We start from the raw sequence: 20,883 nt of genomic DNA on the forward strand, positions 1-20,883 counted from the left end.
GTAGGCCAGCCCATGCCTAGAAGGAATGTATCCACATGGAAGTTATGGAGGAACTGGGGCAAAGAAAGTTTAATAAACTTTCTTCAGAAGGAGCTCCTTCTGGGAGATTCGAGGTGCTTGGAAGGGGATGGGAAGGGAAAGGAAGATTCAAACTGCTTCCATTTTTTTGTAGGCCTTGACATATTTTCTAATTTTCCCTTTGACTTCTCTTTGACCCAATTGTTAGTCAAAAGTGTGTTGTTTCATTTCCATCTACTTGTGAGTTTTTCTGTCTTCCTTCTGTTAGTGATTTCTAGTTTCACTCCACTGGGCTGGAAAAGGTACTTGGAATCATTCTTAAATGTGTTAAGACTTGCTGTGTAGCCCAATGTTTGATCCCTCCTCGAGAATGTTCCACGAGAGCTTGAGAAGAATCTGCATTCTGTTGTTGTTGGATGGAGTGTCCTGTATAGGTCTGAAAGATCCGTTTGGTCTATAGCATAATTCAAGCCTGCTGTCATCTTATTGATTTTCTGTCTGGATGATCTAGCCATTATTGAAAGTGGAGTATCAAAGTTTCCTGTTATCTTTGAACTGCTACCCATTTGTCTTCAGATCTCCCCAGGTTTATATTTTGTAATTAGGTTCTCTGGTGTTGAGTGCACATATATTTATAATTGTTATATTCTCCTGGTAAATTGACCCTTTTATCATTATGTAATGACCTTCTTTTCTCTTGTGACAGTTTTTGACTCAAAGTCTACTTTGTCTGATACAAGTACAGCCACCTTTACTCTATTTTAGGTGCAATTTGCATGGAATATCTTTGTCCATCCCTTCGTCTCTAACTTATGTGTGCCCTTAAATCTAAAGTGAGACTTATAGACTGTATATGATTGGATTTTTTTTTGGACCCACTTATCTACCTGTATTTTTTAATTGGGATATCAGCTCTGTTAAGTCCCTGTACACCCAAGCATATACCTTCTCTCGGCCATCACAAAGGAAGCATCACAACACAACAAAGCATCAAGGATGTTAGCAGAGCTGATCTTGCTAGTAGAGATGGTCTGAGGGGGAGGCGTGGTCCAGGACATGAATGTCCCAAAGAGGGTTCTGTAGGAGTCATGGTAAGTCTTGTAGTGGGGGTTTTTACTTCCTGTGACGTTTTGTTCTTCCGGGTAAGTGAAATGTCCTATAGACTCATTTGGTCATCTTGAGGTAGAACCAAATGCAATTTGTCTATTCAGAACTCCCAGGATTCGAGTATGTGAGCCTAAAAAAATACTTTATTTTGCAAATTCTTTGCTTAGACAATGGTTTGAATGAGTCTAAGCATGTTAACCCAAATGTAATAAATATAAATTGGTGAACTGACAAAAATATGGAGACTTCTAGCTTCTGATAATCATGAATTAGCCTGTATCAGACATAACAAGACAAACCTGGGCAAAACAGTGATGAAATAAGTGTTTGAAGGCACTGGAGAGTGATCCAAAGCTAAAGAGGTTAAGACCTTTGAAAGAAATGTTCATCGTCTATAGTTGATCAGAGTTTTCCAATATTATGTGAGAAAAAAAATCCACGGAGAACTCATTCCCCGCTTTGTCCCTAGTCCCCAGCCCCGCTTTCCTGCTGACACAACCTCTTTGTTCAAGTGGCAGCTAAAGGGCAGCCAAGAGGACCGAGGCTGGAAGGCCAAGGCTACATCCACCTTGTTTCCCTTAAGAAGATAAGGTAGGGTCGGCTTCCTCAGTCTGTGACTGGTCTTTGGGTAGCCGAACAACCTCAGCTCTGGTCAAGGAGATCTAAGTGGGAGTTTGCTAAATGAGACTTCCAAGAAGGGTCTTTCCTTCCCTACAGAAGGACAGACTCAGCAGGCACGCAAGCCTGCCCTTTGCTCCCTCCTAGTGTTCTTCCTTCGGTGCAGACATGACGCTGATGCCGGAAGGCGCATCTGCTGTTTGGGGACCACCAGGCAACAGTCCTGGAGAGGAATGGTTCAGGAAAGAGAGAGCGAGAGCGCCTGATTGCATCACTCTAGAGCGGCTCCAGCTGGGACCATCTTTCCCCGGATTCATCGGATACAGAGCAATGACTGTCTGTTTGAATGCCTGTGACTGTGTTCTCCTTATTTGCAGGTCAAAGCGTTCCTTACACATACACATGAAAGGGGGGGGGGTTAATTTGCTCGGCACACATATCCCCACATGTATCCCCGGATCTGGACCCATCCCAGCACCAGTGACCGCCCTCTGCTCCCCACATGACTCCTTTGGATATTCCAGGTTCACCACATCCCTGCACTCACAACACACGCACCCGATGCCATGCACTTCTCGTAGAATGACTGAGAGAACAGTTACTGGGAGCCCACTGTCTAGCTCTGCCTACCCGCTCTTCCTTCTGTTAGTCCAGACCCCGTTTCCAGGGGCTCCCTCAGCTCCAAGGCCAATGTGTGAGGCTGCAGCAACTGGTTTTGCAAAGGACCCAGGACACACACAGGAACCCAATCAAGTGCTTCTCGGGGTGCTGGGGTATGGGTCTATGCCACATAAGGAGGTAAGCCCATTTCCTCAGTGGGCTTCTGACTGCAAGGGAGAACTTTCTGGCTAGAGCAGGGATCTGCCCTGCTCGTGCTCTAGAGTGTGAGCTAGTGAAGCTCTCCCGTGGGAATTCACCCCCATGCTTTTAATGACGCAGCTCCCCTCAAACTTTCTCTGCTGCGTCCATAAGGACGTGGTCTTAGGCACGTAGTACAATGGCCAACTGTCCTGTTCTCTCCTTAATGATCTCTGGCACCCTCACTTTCCTCCTGTTTGACCCTATTCAGTTGTCATGTCCCCCAAGGAGAATCCTGGGGGTAGTAGCCAGCCTGTGACAGGCTGACGTCAGCCTCCATTCCAAGGGTCCTGACCAAGCTATGTTTGACTTTTGCCAAGAGATCCTCAGAAAATTCTGCTACTGGCCTTCTCCACTCCCCTGGGACCAGGGTGTGGGTGGGCATTGCCAGGGATTGGCTTGAAGGAACTTTCTAGGGGTGTTGGGAACATTCTACATCTTCATCCAGGTCACAGCTACAAGGGTCTCTTCGTGTAAGCATTCATGGAGCCATGGGTTAAAAATCCCGCACCCTACTATATGTTGCATCCCACTGAAAATGTCTATAGATTTTGCTAAAATTTGTAATGCAGTTGAATACAGAGAAGGCCCACCCTGTGTGTGACTGTCTTAGGAGACACCACAAGTTGGTCACGGCTTTGGGTGGCCCCCGGCAGCACTGGAAGGTTCCTGCTCATGCCTGGGCCAGGCAGGAGGGCTGAGTGCAGTGGGGGGGGGGGGTTGTGGGCCCATGGACAAAAACAACTGTGCTCAAGGGACCCCCCCACCCCCAGGGGACAGGCTCAGGGGGACAGCCTGGGGGAAAAGCATGACCAAAAGTGACGCAGGCCCATGGAGAGGCTCCACAGGAAATGTTGCCCAGAGATCTGGGTGAAGAGGTCTCTTCACTCCAGGTTGAAGTGAAGCCGAGCATCCTGAGATGGATAAAGGTTCCCCATCCTGATCCCTTGGGAAATTGAGTCATGGAGCAGGCAGGGAATGAGAGAATAAACAAAGAGCAGCTACTGCCCTTGGCTGGAGAGCTGGCCCCCAGACCCTCAGACCTGAGGCTCAGGCACAGCTGGTTCTTCCCTAGGCTGCAGAGAAGAAGGATAATGGGAAGAGTTAGGAGCACCGCTGGCGAGGATGGAAGGGCAGCAAAGGGACAAGACTTGTTCCCCTAAAGGAAATTCTGCAAGACGAGTGTCACTCCAACCCAGGAGGCCAGGCACTTGACCTCTCTGTCTTGGACCTCTTCTCTCTGAGAAGTACCTCGTGGGCAAGCATGGAAATTTTGCAAGACCCTCAGTGATTTTGGGGAGGGAGCATTTTGTGTGGTCCCAGCTGGGATTTAGTCATGACAGAGGACTTCTGGTGATCCTTCCCAGTGACTGTTTGCAGGAGGCTGAGGACAAAACCCAGGGAGAGCTCAAGGTCAGGGAAGCAGGAGCTGGGCAGTGGTCCAAACCAACCACAAATCTCGGGTTGGGGGAAGCAATGCCGAGCACGTTGTGAGGTCTCACATTCAGTTCCCGGTTGTCCTTAGGGGGCTCATACTGGGGACCTCAGGGTGGTGAGAGGGGACTGGGAGTAGAAACCAAAGATGTGATGGAAGGGAAAGCCTTTTCTCAGGACAGTGTCTCTAAGAAACCAGGGCAGATACTGCAGCAATGTGAACAGTGGACCACAAAGCATATAGGAGGTGATGTGCTCTCCTGATCTCTGCGTGAAGCCTAGAGGGCCCATGCTCTTCTCACCCTCAAAGGCTCCCCACTGGCATGTCTTCCCCGGACAGCACACAGCAGGTGGTGGGGATGGCTCAGCTGAGGACAGTGGGGGATGTGGGTTCCCAGACCCCTTCTCCTGGTTCTCAGAGGTCAATGGCAGTGGGTACCCCAAGAGAGGGAAAACGAAAAGGAAAGAAAGGAAATAGATTTCCCTGTGTGGAAAATGAATGGGCCAATTCTTAGCCACTTCTTAGATGCTTCCAGAGAGGCTCAGAAACCAGTACAATGGACTTAGCAAGAAGGTTGAGTTCTTTGAGCACAAGTGGAATGAAGTAACAGATGGATGTTGGTTTGATCATATTTAAAACAGAAGGCTGGTGGCCTTGAGAAACCTGTAATATGCTTGGGTCTGGGGCGCGGGGTGGAATTCAGATATGGTGAACTTCATGGGCTGCTGGATTGGGTGACCTCAAAGAACAAACACTGACAGGGGTCACCGGCATGGTGGGGCTGGAAATGGAATGTTAATCTGTAGAAGGACAGCTCTCACCCCACACCCAGTCTGTGGGCACCTTGATCTTGGACGTCCCAGTCATCAGAACTGTGGGAAATAAATGTTTGATGCCTGTAAGCCCCCGAGCCCATGGAATTTTGGAATTTTGCCTCCCTCTGTCCCCAGCGCCAAATCCTAAAGGCCAAAATCCTGGTACACGCATGGAAGATTCTTAGTAAGATGAAGTTGAGATTGTAGGCTGAAGGACCAAAGTCTACCTTGACAAGCCTTGTCGGGGCTAGCGGACTGTACCTGCTGGGTCCCAGGACAGAGCTGTGAGAGCCTGGGCCCTGCTTGGAGATCCACTCAGAGCTCTGGTTGACCAAGTCCTGGCCTGATACATGGGATGGTGCCCGCCCTGTGTTTATGCACATAGCCCTGCCTTTCTGACCCTCGACAAGCCACAGGGGACCAAATCTGCAGGTTCAGAGCCTCTGGCCTGCTCCTCCAGACCCTATGTTAGTCCAGTTGGAGGTTTTTCCTGGGCCTTCCCCACTCATGACTGCGGGTGGCCACACCAGCTCATGCCTCTGCTGGGCTGACACTCAGCTCTGTGGCCTGCAGATTGAGGCTGAGACCCCTCAGAGTCTTCTCACTCCACGCACACAGACCCCCCCCCCAGTCCCACCCTCTTCAAGTGCTCCAAATGGGGCACCTGGGTGGCTCGGTCGGTTAAGTGTCAGGTCCTTGATTTCAGCTCAGGTCATGATCTCAGGGTAGTGAAATCAAGCGCCTCATCGGGCATGGAGCCTGCTTGAGAGCCTCTCTCTCTCCCTCTCCTTCTGCCCCTCCCCCCTTAAAAAAAAGTGCTCCAAACTCCTACATGATCCTCTGTGGACATCTCTCTGTACCCACCAATAGGCCTTGCTCATTAATTCTTGTTTCTGAGGTGAAGGGAGCCAGGGATGTCCTGTATGTGTGGGGGGCTGGCTCCGTTCCTCCCAGCTGTGGGAACAGACAGTTAAAGCACCAGGAAGCGATCAGCTCCCTTATTCACCTGTAACAGAGAGAAATGCCTGTGGGTTACCACTAAGGGGTTTAGACCAGTTCCAAAGAGAGCTCTGGGAGGCCTCACTTCACCTGAATTCTGACCCCCAACCCCAGGGGTGGCTCCTGGTGGAGGCTGGGCCCCCAAAGTGAATAGGTTTCCACAGAACTTCAGCCCCAGAGATAGAGATGTGGTCCCAGACCTAATGGCTTGAGCCTGTGGTGGGCTACTGTCTTCCTGAATTCTCCAGAAAGAGCAGCGCAGGTGGTCAGGGTGGTGGGGTAGGGGGGGAACTGGACCTGCTGGGACCGGTGCAGGTTGGGGGTGGCTGGCTGTAGCCTCTCTGGAAGCACCTACGTGAGGCAAAAAATGGTGAGGCAAGACCAGTGAGGCAAGAAAAGATACTATTTCATCCTGGAGGGAGAAAGCTTACCCAATTTACCCGATGACGCGGTTGGATCTGGGGTTGATAGGAAGAAGGTGGAGGACAAAAGGAGCAGCTTCCCCTTGGCAGAGTTGGGGCCCCTGAGGGCTGGTGTCAGGCCAGCGGCCCCCACTGAGGGGGCCACCCTGGAGGTTCAGAGCCCAGAGATCTCACCACAGATGGAGAGTCCCATAAAGGCAGAAGTGGCACCACGGAAAAGGAAGCAGGGTCAACTGCCAAAGTGGTTAACTTTTTTTTAAAAATAAAGATTTTAGGGGCACCTGGGTGGCTCAGTGGGTTAAGCCTCTGCCTTCAGCTCAGATCATGATCTCAGGGTCCTGGGATTGAGCCCCACATTGGGCTCTCTGCTCAGTGGGGAGCCTGCTTCTTCCTCTCTCTCTGCCTGCCTCTCTCTCTCTCTTTGTCAAGTAAATAAATAAAGTCTTTAAAAATATAAAATAAAATAAAATTTTATTTATTTATTTGAGAGAGAGAGAGAGACAGACAGCATGGATGGGGAGGAGAGGCAGAGGGAGAAGCAGACTCCCCGCTGAGCGGGGAGACCTATGCAGGGCTGGGTCCCGGGACCCTGGGATCATGACCTCAGCCAAAGGCAGAGTTTAACCAACCGAAAAAGAAGCATTTTACTAAAAAAGATTATCGAATCACTTTAAGACCCCAAAGCAGCATGGATATATTTTGAGTTGTTCCTAAATCAGATGAGGTGATTAGAGCAGCTCCACTATCAAGAGACTGTAGGACTGAAATGGAGGAAGTCCCGCATGCTGCCATAAATGGCCTCACATCCCCTCTTTCTATTTCTTTCATTGACCTTTAATCACTCTCCTTGACTGCTTTCCCCACAACCCCTCAAGTTCTCCCTGTTCTCCTGCTGGATCCTCCTGCATGAAGAAGACTGGTTCCTGGGGCTAAAGCATACTTAGATGTAAGTGATGGGCAGTGGCCTAATGGGAAGAGGTTACTGACTCTCTCTAGAAGAGCAGGTGGCTGTTGAAGTCTTATCTGGTAGCTTCCCAAGTTAGTCACCCCTGATCTCCCACCAGTGTCCCCGGCAGGAATGGCAGCCATTGAGATGTTCCTTCCCCTGTGTGATCTACTATTAGGGTCCTGGAGAGCATAGAAAGAAGAGGACCAAAACCCCCAAAACAATGTGCCTTTAATGGTGGGATGCTGACTTTAGCTTTGGGTCAGGCGAGGGTACTCACCAGTGGTCAGTCCCACTGACAGTCAAGGGCTGTCCTTGACCTTCCGGAAAGCTAAGTTAATTCTGCCTCTTGTTCTCACTGAGACCTAGTGTCAGACAGGGATCTTTGCCACCAGAGAGAAATTACATCCTGGGCTACATTATTTTTATACCCAGTAGTGAAGAAGTAGAACAGATTAGAAAATGCTCATTAGAATTTGCCAATGACCTGAAGATCATACTGCATTTTTTTGTCTCACCCATGGACTTGGCTTTCTGGTCAACTTATTAACACACTCTTTTTCTGCTGCTGGGGGAAGTAGGTGAGAATCTCGGCACGTGTTCTTGATGGGTATTCCACCTTGGGCTAAGTTCTTGACCTGGCTGAACAGTAATTATAGTGTAGGTCGGGCCACAAGTGGATGGATAATGATTTTTAAAGTCTGGAAGAAGTAGCATTCCAAAATGGCAAGGCAGTATATAGAAGCGGTACAGCAAGGAGGAAGAGAGAGAAACTCCAGGGCACCCAGAGGATGCAGTTTATAAAAACAGCTGTGAACTCAAACTTGGCCCGTGTTTCCTCTCTAGCGGCAATATCTAATCTGGCCACAAGGTGGCGACCTTACCCTAGGGGAAAAAGATCTGTGCGTGAACCTGTGTGTCCTTGTGACTCAGGCTATGCTCCTTTTACCCTTAATTTCTCAACTTTTCTAGCCTCCAAAGCTTTTCTCATCTCTAACAATAACATAAAATTGGTTTGAATTGTTTCAGCATTTATATTACGTTTTTGCTTGGTATAAATCAGATGAGTGGAATAGTTTCTCTCTTTTTAAAAAAATTGTCAATTTTTTTTCTTTTAGGTAAACTTAAACACTTCGCTCCCAAACCACCATTTTAGGAATGACAAAACAATTCTACAAAAGATTTCTTTTCCATTTCATTTTATTTTTTCAGTATTCCAGAATTCATTGTTTATGCACCACACCCAGTGCTCCAAGTAGTCCGTGCCCTCCTTAATACCCACCACTAGGCTCACCTGTCCCCCGCCTTCTCCCCTCCAAAACCCTCAGTTTGTTCCTCAGAGTCCACAGTCTCATGCTTGTCTCCTCCTCCAATTTCCCCTAATTCTCTTCTCCTCTCCGTCTCCCCAGGTCCTCCATGTTATTCCTTATGCTCCACAAGTAAGCGAAACCATATGATAATTGACTCCAGAAGATTCTTTTAAAATGTGACCTGAAGAGCACTTTTTTTCCCCTCAAGAATCAGGGACCCTCCTGCTATGCTGCCCAAATGTGTCAGTCGGTTTACTTAAGCAAATGACTGCAGATTTCGAAGACTTGCCAAGGACTTCCTCTTGATGTTTAATTCATTTGACGACCCTTGTCATTTAAGAGACTGAGAGGGAGAGAGCTTCAGCACTCATGGGCTTATTTGTGTGTATATATCTGGAGAGTGGGCAGAGGAGGAGAGATGGCAGTCCAGCTCAGGTGTTAACAAACAGTAGGAATCAGTGTTATCAGTATCTACCATCTTTTCATCAACCAACTGATGGCGGGGGAGCCCTTTTGGAAATATATCTATTTTCTCTTGGGGTGGAACAGGTAAGAGGAGTTAATTTGCTGACAGTCTGTGCGAGGGCATGTCCTTATATACGTCCCACTTGCTTTTTACTTATGGTAAGCAGTAGCTTGAGCAAGAAACTAGCAGAGGCCAAAAGGCTGTAAAGACTGAATTAGCTGACTGGTCTTGTTACCAAATTCTTTATTCAAGTAAAAACCTCCAAAAGACTGACCATTTTTTTTTTCTTTCCAAATGACAGATGACCAGCATTTGGATCACTTGCCTTCACGAATATGTCCCCAAAAATATTACACCTAAGTCAAGACTGTGGTACCATTGTATTGATCTGGCTAACTTTCAGGAATGTACCAATCAGCAGTCTGATTGATGCAGAATCTTGGAAGATCTGACTTAGGAGACGATACAGTCAAACCTGTTGACCTGTTGAAGTGTCTTTTGGGCTCTAAGAGTGGTAACTTTGGCAAAGTTGCCATTTTTGAGAAAAGAGGGAAGCAGCCTTGGTCTTGGGCAGTGGCGCAGGCCTAGGAAGGACTGGGGAGTCTGTGTGCTCACGTGTAATGAGAGGAAATTGGGAGACAAGGGGACAAGAGGAGGGGGCAAGACACTCAGCCTTGGTTCCTTTACAACATCATTACTATGCTATAATGAGTCAGTGTCTCTATTAGTTGAGATCAATAGTACAATTACTTAGGAAAGACTTCCTTCCAAAAATTTTGGTTTCCCAGAAAAATGTTGCAAGGTGTACATCATGTAATGTGTGTCCATATTCAGGCATGGTCTCTACAGTTTGTCACATACATGATATTCACATGCAGCGTTTCCCATGTTTTCCTGAAGCTGCTTTCTGCTGTCTACTTTGGGCAGTCAGGTTCAGGCTGAGTGAGTGACGCATTAATTCATTACCACCCTTTATGTATGAGGAAAGGGGTGTGGTAACCAGCCTTCCAGATGGCCCCCAATAATCTCTACTTCTTGGTAGTCATGCCTTTGTGTAGGTCCCTCCCACACCAAATAAGACCCACCTTTGCCTGACCAACTCCATGTTGTGGAAATAATGGTGTGGGAATTTGTAGGCTAGTTCATAAAAAACATTGTAACTTCTGCCTTATGCTCTCATGGATAACTGACTCGGGGGGCAGCCAGCTGCTATGTTGTGAGGACATTCAAGCAGTGTTATGAGGAGGTCCATGTGGCAAGAAACCGAGGCTTCCTGTCAACAGCCCTATCTTACGAGGGCACCATCTTGGAAGCGGACCTATTAGCCCCAGTCAAGCCCTCAGAGGACTGCGGCCTCTACCAACATCTTGACTGAAACCTGATAAGAGAGCCTGAGCCAGAATTACAGAGTTAAGCCCTCCTGGATTCCTGACCCTCCTGACCCTCCAAAACTGTGTAATGTAATGATTGTTTATTGTGTTTACATTTGGGATGATCTATTATGCAGTTAGTGAGAGCTAATATTTTCTTATTGAGGTGAAAGTGATATGACATAGAATTATCCAATTTGAAGTGAAGAATTCACTGGCGCTTAGTACATTACAGAGTTGCACAACTCCCTCTTCTATCTAGTTCCAAAACATTTTCATCACTCCGAAGGGAAACCCACACCCACGAAGCAGTTACTCCCCTCCTCCCCTCCCCTCAGCCCCTGGCAATTACCAATCTACTTTCTGTCTCTACAGATTTACTTACTCTGCTTATTTCAAATGGTTGAAATCATACAATATTACCCTTCTGTGTCTGGATTCTTCCACAAAGCATAATGTTTTCAGGGTTCATCCGTTTTGTATTATCTACCAGTATCTCGTTCCTTTCATGACGGGATAATCCTCCATCGTATGGATATAGCACATTTTATTTACCTACTCGTTTACTGGTATTCATTTTGGCTGCTTCCACCTTCTGGCTACTGTGAATAGGGCTGCTGTGAATCTGTGTGTCCATGACCTTGTTTGAGATCTTGTTTTCAGTTCTTTTGGGTGTACACCTGGAAATGGAATTGCAGGGTCATATGGTCATTTTCTGTCTAACTTTTTGAGGAGCCCTCAGACTGTTTTCCACAGCAGTTGAACAATTTTTTGTTCCCAAAAACAATGCCTGAGGGTTCCACTTTTTCCTTATCCTTGCAAACACTTATTTTTAAATTTTATCCTTATGAGAGCCATCCTGGAGGCTATGAGGAGTGATCTCCTCATGGGTTTTATTTGCATTTCCCTAAGAAAAGAATATTGTTCAGAGTGTCAGCTATGAAAATGTGAATTTGGGCCTTAGGAGGAATGCTGCATTGAGGTGGCCCAGTCATGAACTCATTAATTCACTTGCTCCTTGAAAAAACACTCCCTGTGCATCTTCTATAGAAGGTGCCGCAGAAATCTCAGAGGTCAACAAGACAAGGTCTTCACCCCCAGAAAGCTTGCAGGGAACTGGGAAAATGGGATGTTCAACTTCTCTTGAATTTCAAATCTCTTCTGACTGTAAGCAGTTTTGAAGGGGACGTGAGGAAGTGCTGGCAGACTTCACCTCACATTAAGGAGAACAGATACAGGACTCTGGGGGGATCCAGGAGCCAAGATTCTAAAAGTTCATGAGACAACATTGCCAAATTCATAATTTTGTCCAGGGCCAGAAATTTCCAGGCCGAATGAACAAGCATGTGCTTGTGGCAGTCCACCTCAGATTTCCCCCACCACTTGGCTTGGGCAGGCTCACCAGGGCTGGACTTGGCTTTCCCTGTGCTGGAAGACAGCTCAGTTGACAATACTCCTGCTTGGCCTTGGAGTTGGTTTAGAGTTGGGATCGTCAGTGGAAGAGAGAGTTGGCTTTTTCGCTCATCAGCTCTCAGTTCCTTTGGATCAGGCTTCACTCATCTCACCCCCGCCATCAACAAAGTCTTGCACAAAGAATGGCCCCCGTCTGTTCTGATGCCCCCATATTCCTGCTCGTTCCTTTAGCTTAGACCGATTGGGAATTGTAAGGTGTGCTTCCACTGAATTTGAACTTGGCATTTGACTGGCTTATATTAATCACTACCAGGACTCCATTTGCCCCTCTACTCCACTGGCTGGAGTCTATAAATCCTGTACAGCTTGCCTATGTATCTTATGACACAATCTGCTTCTGCTTGCTGGGTTTCCTTTTCTTCCCTTTCAAAATGATTCATTTCATCTTAACAAATACATCTGAATGCCTCCAGTGCACGAGGCACTCTGATCGTACTCAGGAGACAGAAATGAATGACGTCAGACATGGTCTCTGGAAGGGGCTAAAGCATTGAGCACACTCATCCATTCTTTCCTTTGGTTATTTATCCAGCAGATATTTATTCTTGCTGGCTGGTAGGCAGCATTCTAGGTGTTAGGAACACAGTGGTGAGCAAAGAGAATGGTCTTTGATGACAGGAAACTCAGTTACAGAGGAGATATGAATTTAGTACATAAACTTGTCCACTGTCTGCCTCTCCCCGTGTCTTCACTTCCTCCCTTACTCAGCCAAAATTCTGCTGCCAGGTATTATAATCGCTACTTTAAATACACCCTCAAATTCCTTGCCCTACTCTTGTTTCAATGAACCTCCTGGTTAACCACATCTTCCCTACTCCATTGAGTAGGACAAAGCTGGAGAAGAGCACATAGCCATGCTGAGTGTTCTAACTTTGAAAGCTTGTCCACCGACATATAGTGTGCCCTTTAAACTGTGTTTCTTAAGTCCAGTCATACCCTCTCTTTGCTAGACCACTACTGCATGTCTCTCTCCCTAAATGTCCAATGTCTCTTCTCCATCCTCACTCTCAGAGGTTGGTCTTGTGTGGTTTGTGGTACTTAGCTCCATTTGTGGTCTTCCAAGATCTGTCCTGGACGGCAGGGGGCAGGGCATTTCATAACTACATTTCCCAGACCCTCTTGCTAGCTGCTTTATCGTGAGGTCCTGCCAAGAGGAGGCTTTGTCCCTAGATTAGAGGGCAGGGGTTGGGGAGAGGTCAATCTGGTTTTGGTTCCTGCAAAGCTGTGGCTTCCAGGTGCAGGCTCCTGACAATCAGTGTTTCTGCCGCTGATGGAGAGGGTGGGCCCTGCTCGGCCTCAACAGTGGCTTTAGTAGCAAATCAACAGCCCCCTTGCAGGTACCACTCTTCCCAGGGACATCTTCAGCTGTTGCAGTTCTTCGCATTACATTTCTCTCTGCTTGAGAATGTTTCCTCTTTTCCAGATGGGACACTGACTAATAAACCTTGCTCCTTATTTGTTAAGAACCTGGGAGCGATCTGGAAGGGACTTTCCAATGTTCCCACCACCATGTATGTGTGTGTGTGGGGGTGGTGGGGGGACTCTGACTTCTCTCCTGTTTCTAAGGACTGACTCTGCATGGTCCCACCTAATACCCTTCCCTGCTTCTGATCTAGGTCCCCTTTCTTCCCTCTCATCAATGTCTCTTCCGTGTGTCACCCATTTCTGCTTCTCTTCTGTATTATTCCCGTAGGCAGAAATCCATGCTGCCGTGTCTCCCACATTCAGAGGAAATAAAACAATGGCAGAAATAAAACAAAAAATAAATTCCTCTCCTGGGCGCCTGGGTGGCTCAGTGCGTTAAGCCGCTGCCTTCGGCTCGGGTCATGATCTCAGGGTCCTGGGATCGAGTCCTGCATCTCTCTGCTCGGCAGGGAGCCTGCTTCCTCCTCCTCTCTCTCTCTGCCTGCCTCTCCATCTACTTATGATTTCTCTCTGTCAAATAAATAAATAAAATCTTTAAAAAATAATAAAATAAAATAAATTCCTCTCCTGATAGCACGTCGCCCTCTCGATACCACTCTTTTTCTCTCCTTCCATTTAGAGCAAAATTTCTTGAACCAGAGGAAAACACTGTCTCTTCCCTACTTTCCTTGAGCCCTCTTCCATCAGGCTTAACCCCAAACACTCCCTTGAAAATGCCTTTAGCAAATCTAATGACTTCCTCAACCACTAAATGCAAGAGTTAATTCTTAGCTCTTCTCTTCTTTGACAAAGCGGCAGCATTGGACACCGGGCGCCCCCCACCTTCCCTCAGTGGCCCTCAGAACACTGCTGTTCCCGTCACCCCTTCTCCCCCCGACTTCCCCAGCCTCAAAAGGTGGACGTGTCCTGGACCTTAGTCTTTGGACTTTTCCTTTTTTTTCCTGTCTACATTTAACTCATTCAGTGATTTCATTCACTGTGTTATGGCTTTAAATAGAGTCTATATGCTGACATTTCCCAAGTGTCTATATCCAGCCTGTCTTTCCTTTGACCTGCAGCTTCGTTTGTCTCATTCTCTCCCTGATCTCTAGTCAATTAAAGCTCAGCACACTCCAGGTGTTCCATCCCCGACCAGCCCATAGCCCAACCGCCTTTCCTGTCCATCTCAGTAAATGAAAGCAGCCTCTACCCACTAAAGTCGATGCCATTGGAGTCTTCTGGACTCTTCTTTCTTTACCACCCATATCCAATCTTTCAGGAAATCTTTTCACCTCTGCCTTACAAATATACACAGGGTTACATAAACTCAACTCTGTTTCTACCACTCTTGTTTAATCCACCCCCATCTGTCACCAGAATATTTTGAAAACCTCCTAACATGTATCTGCCAGAGTTCCCCCCTGTTAAATCCTAAGGTAGAAATCCCAAGGTAGATATTCTGCTGATCAAAACTCAGCTACAGCTTCCTGTCTCACTCAGTGTCAAAGTCACATGAGTCATGGGGATCTCCCAGGTTCTATAGGGTCAAACCTCTCCGACCTCTCTGCCTTCACCTCCTGCTGCTCCCCTCACCCCTCTGCTCTAGCCACTCTGGCTTCTTAGTTTTTCTTTGCTCAGGGCCTTTGCATGTTCTGTTCCATCTGTCCGGAACATTTCCCCCAGGGATTCTTGTTTTGATCCCTTATCTTTTAAGATCAAGGTGTAACCTCAGTTAGGTCTTCCCAGGCACCCTATTTAAAACTGCAAATTCTACCCCCGGCCCCCTCCATCCCCTTCTCTGCTTGATTTTCCTCTATTAATCACACTGATTACCCTAACATGTGATGTGGTCTCTCTATGTAATCAGACCCGATTCTTCTACCAGGATGTAAGGGCCGTGAAGTTAGGGACTTTTCCGTATTGTTTACTGCTTTATTCCCAGTTCATAGCACAGTGCATGGCACCTAGGAGGTCCTTCATAAAGGACTGTGAATCATTTCAGTGCCCTCAAGCCAAAGAAAAGAGTATCAAGAGAGAGAGAATCACAATGAAGACCCAAATGTAGATGCAGGGGAATGGTAAGGAGGAGTCTGGCCTCTCTGAGAAGTGGCTTTTGGGCTAAGACCTTCCAAAAGCATGAGCATGGAGTGTGGGTTAGTTGGGGGTGGGGAGTGGGGGGTTGGAAGTAGCCTGATCAACTATTTTGGTTTGCCAGGGACTAAGAGGTTCCTCAGTGGTAAAAGGGAAGTACCAGGGGCCAGGCTGAGTGGGCATGATAGGCTGGGTCAGGGTGTGGTTTCCAGGGTCTATGCAATGGGAAGCCACCAGAGGGTCTTTTAAAGATCCTTTTTAGCTCTCCTGGGAGAATGACCTGGAAGGCAAGTAAAAGTGCAGTGTGGAGGCTTGTTATGTCCTGGTAATAAGGGTTATGAAAAGGGGTCCGGGTTTTATGCACTTCAAGTCAGAGTCAGTCCAGGCCCTGACCTGGTCAGTGGCAGGGATAAGGGGGGCAGGGAGGGGGTGGGGTTGGGGAGGTGGCAGGCTTAGGTTATTGCTACCTTGTCTCTTGGGGTCGGACAGAGTGGGCAGATTGGGACCTACCTAATTTCAGTTAAGATAGCCACTTACTATGAATTGTTAAGTGGGTGAGATCGGAGTGGTTTCTCGATAAAGAGAGAGCCTGTCAAGGGGGATTTCTGAGCCATTTTCTACATCAAATCCATAGAGGTGCTAATCCTCAATCTAGATAACAGAATAATTCAATTGCAGGCATTGGCTTTAAACCCCACTGCAGATTAACTGACTGTCAAGGACCTCAGCCGCCAACGGACAGGCCTGGATGATGAAGAATGCCAGACTCTCAGGGCGAGATCGTGGATGTTCCAGACCCGACTCGCTGCCGTGGGCACAGGGGCGGTGCCTTGATCTCCTGGCTGGTCCTGGGGACCTCGGGGGCAGGAAGAAACACACTCTGTGCCCGACCGTAGGACAAGATCTCCCAATCTGGACACTTTCAGACATAAGCTGTGACTGAGGAAGAGAGACTGGCAGACAGAAAAACATCCTCGACATCGTACTGTCCTTTTAAAAACAAACTTTTAAACATGACGAGAACATTAATAAGCTTCTTGAAGATAAAGTTGACCCTAACACTCTCATAAAGTTTGATTATTCTTGTGTAATCAAACAGTCCTGGCATTTTTCTATGGGCAATTTATCTATTAGCATAATTTCTATATGTGTGTCCTGAATTTTCATAATTATATATTTTAATTAATCACTCAAAGAGGTTAACAAAGAAAGGGGGGAAGTATACAAACCCAGGACAAAGAGGGCTCCCCCCGCCAATTATATGTATCATACTGCAATGAACGTCTTTGTACAAAAACATTTTGATTCTTTTATTACCTCCATGAGGTAAACTCCCAGAAATAGATCAAATTCGAAATATTTGAATGCATTGTGATTCTTCATACACAGCACCAAATTATTTCCCAAAGTATTATGTTAATTTTCCTTTCCACCTGTAATGTTTCTGTATCTAATAAAAGTTATCCTTTTTTTTTTCCCTAGTTTTATGGGCTAGTAAGTATGACAATATATCTTTGTTCTGCTTTTATTTCCTTGATTATTGATGAGATGATTGAGTATTTTTCCATATGATTTTTTTCCTGTTTCTTTTTCTATTAATTGCTTGCTCTCTAAAGGAGCTTTAGCTTCCTTTTCCAGAAAATGGGGACACCAGCAGTGTCACCTTATAGGATTTTCGTGAAGGCTAATTGATCAAGCAGGACTTGAAAATTGTTGCAAGCTGGGCTTGGATGTCATCAGCCTGGCGTGGGATGCTGGCTCTGACATTTGGAAGCTCACCGGGGGTGGCAGAGCGAGGGAACTTGGAGTTACGGTTGTCACCATCTTTGGAAAATACCATCTGTCACGTCACCCTTTTCATCTTCAACTAAGTCTCTACTTACACAACCCATGCAGCCTATTAGAACATGGAAGTTGAAACTAAAGTCCCTTGTGACCAGCACCTCCATCCCAATCTTCTTTCCAAAGGTGACCGTCATCATTTTTGGGGCAGATGTCGTCTGTGGATGCATACATACTCTCACACACACACACACACACACACACGCCCACCTGCATCCAGGGAAAATCTGTAGTGTGTTTCTATGTTTTGCATAAATAGTATCATCATGTATGTATTTCATTTCAACATGTTTTTCACTCAGTATGTCTAGAGACTGTATTATGTCATACACTGAGATCTGTTCTACCCTTTTGCATCAGTGGATAATATGGATAGAGCATAATTTATTGAATAATTCCTTTAGTCGCCAGCAGAGAATGAGAACGTCCTTTTTCAGGTTCTCTCTGATGGTTACAAACAATGGTTTTAAATTTTGGTGGTTAGATTGGTAAAAAGGACATGATGATTGTTTTACTTCGCATTTCTCTGATGATCAGTGAATCCTTTTTTCATAAGTTTATGGACCATTTGCTTTTCTTCTATAAACTTCTTACACTGTTTAAAAAATATATACTTTTCTCTCTTCATTTGGGTAATTTAAAACATTAATTTACAGAAGCTTCTTGACATACTACTATTCTTTGGTTGCAAAATTCTTCTTTCAGATTTCACTTATCTTTTTACCATTGTCTATGGCCTTTTTTTGCATTGAATTTTATTTCGATATAATCAGTTTAATCAATTGTTTAACTTAAGGCTTAGGTTTGTGTGTTTTCAAGATTTTTGTTTAAAAACCTTTTTTACCTCTAAAATATTTCCCTTTGATATTAATACTTTTACAATTTTTGAACTATACTTCACTTAGGATTTAGTTTTATGAATGTGTGACTTAGGTTTCAACGGACGTCAGTTGTTCCAATTCCATTTATTGAATTCTTTCCCCACTGATTTGAAACAGTATCCCGACCGCATGCTGAATTATGCAGATATATGCAGATATGCTTCCAGACTTTTCCTTGTGTTACGTTGATCGATTTGCTTGCTCTTGTGATGATACCAGTTTTTAGAACTATAGCTTTCTAATTTATTTTCCTCCTTCTCCTTGTTACTGTTCTTCACATCCATCTTGGCTCTTCTTTGCCGTTCAGTCTGCCCTATGAATTTGGAATCAACTTCTCAAGAGCTTTGGATTAGCAATGCATTGAATTTATCACCTAACTTGGCGAGAACGAACAAGTAATGCTCTCTATACAAATTTGGTCATTTTCTTCTTTCCCCGGCTTCCCAACCCTTCCCAGGAGCATGCCGTTTACAAAGCAGCCACAAGGTGGTTGTAGGGACGAAGAAGGTGGAGCTCAGTGCGATCTTGAGATGCTTGGTAAGAGACACAGAGGGGAATGAGTGTGCTGGACAGAAGGAAGTTGGAATGATCTGTAGTTACTCTTATACTTACTCTGTTTAACTTACAAAAACTTCACTTCTATGATTTCCCTCGGAACAACGATATTTCCCCCGTTTTACAGATGAAAAATGAAGCGTGGAGAAGTGACATGCCTTCTCGAGGCTCTGCGGCCAGGATGCTGGCATGCGGAGCCCACACCCTCCCACAGCAAGCCAATGGTTCTTTCTACCACATCCCACTGCCAATTTCTGGTTTCCTGGAATTTTGTCTGAAAGGAATACAGATGAATGGAAACTAAAATCCAAAGCAACAGCACGAGAAAGTGTGCAGGGCCATGAGCCCTAGGTTCACACTCTTGGTGTCACTTGGCAAGTACCATAGGCAAGTGGAATGGAACAAAGAGATAGGAAACACCTTTTCTCCCTCTCTTCTGGGCTCAAATTTTCCCTGTGGCCTGGAAGCAGTAGGTTTTGGGGTAGATGCTGGATCATCTATTGAGTCAATCAGGGATTGGTCTGGCCCCCAGAGAGGGAAAGGGAGGTTTGGAACTAATAGCGCAGAAGACCTAAACCCAAGTATTTCTCCTGGGTCAAGTCACCTCCCTACTTGGCCACTGCTGTCCATTCAAACCCCAGTATGTGGTCTATGGACATTTTTGGTGGCTGTGGCCTGTGCCCCTCCCCTGTGTCCCTACTCAAGGGTCAAGGAGGCCCCAGACAACAGCTAGTATGCCTTGTCCATCTCCAAGGTCCTGAGATACCTCTACTTCTACATAGATCCAACGTAGCCACTCAATATTCAATGTTATCCCATAACTGTCCTTATAAAGAAGGCCCATCTTATCTCCTTGTCCAAATCCCCCAGTGCAACTCCTTCTTTTTAGTATGATATTCCTCCACCTCTTTCTTCTACCCTTGGAATTCCCATGTTGATATCCATCCTTTGTCCCTGGTTTATGTCCTGTTGTTGGCAAGTGCTGTTTGAGGCCCTTCACAATTACCAATCCATTGCCCATGACCTACAGACTAACTGTTCATAGAGTAGCAGACAGTTCCAGGGTAGGTCACCAGCTTTTTGCCTGTACCGTAGAGCTGTTCTACTTTCCTTATCACAGCAGAATTTACTGATGCCATCTTGTTCTTGCCCAGCCAGATCTCCCCGTATCTCAGCGTAAGGAAAGATAGGAGATCATATTATTGTTCTAGATATAGCTGCCCTTTCCTGGGGTGGAAGGAAGCATTTTCTCTCCTTGGCCCTTTGATGTCAGACTTGCCCCGTGACTTGTTTTGGCCACTGCCTGTGGATGGAAAGAGGACCTGTCTCCTTTGGGCAGCAGTTGGAGGAGATAGTATTTGTTCCGGCACATTCCCTTTCCCTCTGCCACGAGACGTAGTGACATTCCAAACAGAGGCTACTCTGTTCCTTTGAGCCCCAGAGTGAAGATGACAGGCAGATATGCAGGTGACATATAAAGGACATGTTATAAGCAAGAAATACACTTTTGTTGTAAGCTTTTGGGGTGGTTTGTTCCTGCAGCGTGGTGGTAGGCAGAAAGACTAACTCCACTGCTCACATTCGCAGAGCAGGGAGGCCCTTTCTTCCATTTTGTGGGAATGAATCAATATAGTATAGTAGAGACCCTCCAGCCTCCTTTTTGGAGGAGGAGATATGCTTTATCCGCTGGGCTACGAGGGAGGAGCCTGGCATAGGTAGCTCACTCTTTCCAGGCTCCTGTCAGGATCTGTCTACAGGGAATTGACACCTGCACACAGCTGTGTGGTAACTCCAGGGACAGGCCCTATGGAGTTGGCCTGTGGTGTCCCGGGGTGCCAGCGAGTTGGCAGGCAAAATATTAAAAAGTCTTGCAGGAAAACAGCCAAACTAACCCAGCTTTTATTAATGAAAAGATGATATTTAAACCTCTATTGCTAGCGCTGTGTCTAATGCTCATATCTGAACTAGGAAATAGTGGTGTTGTATATTTGCCTCCTAAGACTCCAAGATACAGTATTTATGTGTTCCCACTCTATTCCCCCATCTTATCAGGCATTTTCAGTGATGTTCCCAGAGCTGTTCCTGGGGGATCTGTGGGCCATCCAGAAACACTAGAGGGCACAGCCTGGCAAGCCAAAGATGATGTGAGGAAGCTGTTAGTACCTTGACTGCAGGAGAGAAGGACTGCCCAGGCAGGGGCTCATAGGGCTGCTGCTTGTGATGTGTAAACACTCAGAAGTCATTGATTATCTGACTTTCCATGACATCCCTCA

Source organism: Mustela nivalis (genome assembly GCF_964662115.1).
Source record: "Mustela nivalis genome assembly, chromosome: 8".
NCBI classification, from domain to species: Eukaryota; Metazoa; Chordata; class Mammalia; order Carnivora; family Mustelidae; genus Mustela; species Mustela nivalis.